Here is a 4,707-nt window from a genome sequence, read left to right as displayed (position 1 = left end):
AATAAAAAATCAAAGGAAAATGTGTGAAAAGTATTTCTGAAAGAATGTTTTAAATAATACTTTGAGTTGGAAGAAAATTCATCTCATGAGGTTTTTCTTTAGAAATTCACCAACAATTTTTTTATGTGACGTTTTCTAAAGATTGCAATCAAAAAAAAAAAATTTTGCCACATTTTTTTGAAATTCTGCTACTAATTTCTCTAGCATTAATATTCAAATCATATGAATAATTACTAGACTCAACATCCCTGGGGGCATCCCAAGTGCCCAAGTTTCATTTTTAATTCACTTTTAAGTTTTACAAGAACAACTCATCTCTTTCACCCTTGTACAATTATGCGATTATCGTTTTACCATTCCATATAAAATTGAAGTTTAACTATTACCGTTTGTCCTAGAACCACATTCATTTATTGGAGTCTGAAATTTAATTCTATTACGAACGTATATGAATGGGCAATCTCTTAGTCCCTTAGAGCCTTAAAACATGAATACTGTACATTACATGTGGAATGATTTTTTTCGATAAATTTGTAATAAACTGAAAATTGCAGATAGTGTTAATAATGTAAGGTACAGTGCCTGTTCGTTTTTGGCAACAAAAGAGTTTGATTTTGGCAACACAATTTTATATTGTTACAATCTTTTTAATGTTAATGAAAGAGATGCCATCGTAAAAATATATAGACAACATGTCGGACAAGAAACATACAAATACAACAACGAAACGCAACCTCTGTAAGTTACACACAACACTACTTTTGAGCATAATTACAACAAGCTATAGAAATCCCATCTTCTTCTTCTTTCTGGCGTTACGTCCTCACTGGGACAAAGCCTGCTTCTCAGATTAGTGTTCTTATGAGCACTTCCACAGTTATTAACTGAGAGCTTACTGTGCCAATGACCATTTTTGCATGTGTATATCGTGTGGCAGGTACGGTTATACTCTATGCCCTGGGAGTTCGAGAAAATTTCCAACCCGAAAAGATTCTCGACCGGTAGGATTCGAACCCACGACCCTCAGCTTGGTCTTGCTGAATAGCTGCGCGTTTACCGCTACGGCTATCTGGGCCCCATACGAAGGTCAAATATACACCGAATCGTTGGAAAGTAGATGAAAAAGGCGTTTTAACTGCTTCACTAGACTGAAAGAGCCGAAAACTGTTGGAAAATATTTTATGAGTTTGCATTAGTTCTTGAAATTAAGGCACCAGAAACTTTTCGCTTTTTTCAAAATGCTATCAAATTTGATTCATCATAAAACTTCTTTTTTACAGTATACTCGACGATATATTCTTCTTTTGCAACTCATTTTTACTGTCATGACGTTGAGAGGGGCCTTCCTTAGAGTCCACGGCTACAAAGCAAAGCCATGCTGAAGGTGTCTGGGTTCGATTCCCGGTTAGTCCAGGATCTTTTCGTAATGGAAATTTCTTTGACTTCCCTGGGCATAGAGTATCACCGTACTTGCCAAACGATATACGAATGCGAAAATGGAAAATTTGGTAAAAGACAGCTTTCAGTTAATAACTGTGGAAGTGTGCATAAGAACACTAAGCTGAGAAGCAGGCTCTGTCCCAATAAGGACATAATTCCAAGAAGATGAAAAATAAGATATGCATGGTGAGATGGTATGAACGCGTAACTTTCGAAACATAATTCCTGCATAAAAATAACATTCAGGTCGTTATTTCATATAAAATATTTTAGCAATTTCTTTTTCGTGTCTTTTTTAATATCGTTGATGTTCAACGTTGTAATTTTTCTAATAAAGATCATTTTGTTCGCTCTTGTAAGTGGTACGGGTGTTAGTTGACTTTTGTATAGGGATCTTTTCTCAAGAGCTACGGTTGGCAGCGGTTCTGTTAGATTACCATTTTTCGCTTCGACTTCACATTTCCGTTACTGCACCGTGATGAATGGAGTTTCATTTGTTGATTGCGTGTCATCTTCCGATGAAAAGATCATTGTTGTGCGGGGCGAGATGACAACAATGTGTTTGTGTCGTCTCGGCCTGATCGTTGCTGACCGATCAATCAGTCAATATGGAGTGGATTACAAAGGAAGACGTGTGTTCAAGTTCAATATCATAGCAAAAAAATTGAACTTTTTCAACAAAAAAATCATCTTGTGGGAATCACCCTTTGCGTAGTGGAATAAATGTAGTGAGACCGAGACGAAGTAAACCAAGATGGCTGGTAGGGTGGTAGGCAGGGATTGAATCCTGAGAAAATTGAGAGAATCTCTCACGTATCGCTCTCTGTAACTATCATAACATGCTGCACATTATGAGAGACTGTTTATCGTATACTGCTACAACTTTAATCAGATTGGGGGGATAGTAGTGCATGATAAAACCCCTCTAAACATGCTTCAAGCCTGGGGGACACTATTGCTATTGGAAGTTCGTGGATTGTTTATCGTGCCAGTAAAGAAAAACACCTATCCATAACGGTAAACTAGCGAGAAAAATGGATTTTATCATCGCTCTCTCTTTGGGGCTCTCGCTCGCTGCTTCTATTTATCAGACTTGTTACACCTTGCGATACAATGACGATCGTGGACCGCAACAGATGGGATGTTTTTCTTTGCTTGCTTTGATCGTGCTTCATACTCAAATGAGAGCGAATTCTGCAATGCCTGGTGGTAGGTCATTTGGCATAAAGTCGTTTGGCATAAATCCGTTTGGCATAAAGTCGTTTGGCATAATGTTAGATTGGCATAATAGTCGTTTGGCATAATGAGTCTGAAACCAAGAATTTATTAAGATGACATTCGTTTTTACGTTCTAATTTCTGATGGCATCAAGCTTGTTTTGGAGTCAATTGAAACAAAATGACATTTTATTCAACAATCATATGCTCTTGAATAAACTAAAGCATATTAGGAAAGTTATTGCCAAAAGTATTTTATTATTTATCGAGCAATTACCCTTCTTTCGAATATTAATGCTTCTTTTGAGTTTCACTATTGGAATATTTTTTTGCATTGAAGATTTTGACATATTCAGCACAAATTTACCCTTCTTTCAAACATTTTTTTTTTTTTTCTAAATATGATGTAACCATAATTATAGGCATAAAGATTGTTGATTTAAAATTTGAATAAATTTCACCTTCTTTTATACATAGGCTGTTTTTTGGAGCTATATTGTAGATAATTTTTGTTTCCAACTGACAGAAGGGCGGCAATCTATAACATTGATCTGCTCAAGTAATAGGCGAAAAGAGAAATCGATTACTGCAGTTACTTCGACGGGTTGTGTTACTTTTCCCCGAATGTCTTTTCCTTGAACGTAAATTCTCCGAATGCTAGTTCCCTGAATATCTCGTTTCTCCGATTAGCCCACGTCCCCGAAAAGTTTTTGGCACTCATAATTGTCGTAACTTTATACATTTCAGGGTGGTGAACGAACTAATCATGTAATATGCACCCTTCTTTATTTAATTGGTGGTTCATTCGAGTTTTACCGTCCTCAGCATTTTTGCCAACTTATAGCCAAGAATGACAGAATACCTCCTTCTTTTGATTGCTTATATATTGCTGTTTTATCAATTCTTGAATGATAATTACTTTGAAATCTGCCTGCCAATATTTAACATATTTATTTTTCTTGCGAATACATGATCTCTTTTTCCTTTTTTCGAGAATAGACGGTGACGTACACTTCTGAACTTAAAATTGATATTGAATTGTTCAAATGTTTTGCCACACATATTTTTTTAAGTGTGTTGTTTATTTGAGTAATACTGTGTGGAACATTTTTTTGCGTTAGAGCCTCAAACATTTGAAACGAAGAATTGTCTGCTCTTTTATATAGGTTATTTTTGCATTATGCTGTAATAATAGGTCTTTGGATTAGAGCTTTGAAAATTTTGCAAATAGGTTTACCCTCCTTTCATCAAGTAATTTTAATCAAGTGTTACGTACAAATTGGGAAAGCGCTTGATCTGCTGCGAATTATTCTATGAGCGAAATATTCTACTGCGAACTTTCTTTGCCTATTTGATATTTTCAAATATGTATATTGTACATCGCAGTAAGCTCAAAGATACTCTATGTTCTGAGATGTAAAAAAATTATCTTCCCGAAAAGATCTTCCTCCAGACCCGTTACGAGTTTTATTTAGTTATGCTCTCTAATGTCATAACAATTTTTGACATTCATAGGAAAATCTCTGAACGAACACCATGCTTATTGGAAACCTACTATTTTTTTTGGGTCAAGAGCGCGTTATGAAGACCGCCACTTTTGGCTTATAAAGAAAAAATTGCGAGTTGGGAGGACCGCTTGAATATTGATTAATAGCGAGCTGAGAGGACCGCTTGGATCGGAATGTGTGTTTTGAGGACCACCACCTTTCATGTATATTGTTATGTTATGTTATTATAAAAAATATAATGTTCGTGTGCGTTTTGAGGTCCGCCATCCTTGATTCATATTGAAGTACACAGTGAGTTGAGAGGACCGCTTATCAATAAGTTGATGAAAAGTTATGAGGACCGCAAATAGCGGACAATAGGGTAAGAGCGCGTTTCAAGAAGCGCCACCTGGAACGAATAGTGGAATCCACAGCGATTTGAGAGGACTGCTTGTAAAATTGTATTTCTAGTCGATATATAGAAAGCTCAATTTGGAAACTGCGATCGTTTGCACGGTGATAAAAAACCGTTGTTGATTACTGAAACCACTGGTAGCGAAGTA

This window comes from Aedes aegypti, chromosome 2 (assembly GCF_002204515.2).
Source record: "Aedes aegypti strain LVP_AGWG chromosome 2, AaegL5.0 Primary Assembly, whole genome shotgun sequence".
NCBI lineage: Eukaryota > Metazoa > Arthropoda > Insecta > Diptera > Culicidae > Aedes > Aedes aegypti.
The sequence above is the reverse complement of the archived record's forward strand: the minus strand, read 5'-3'. Positions refer to the sequence as shown.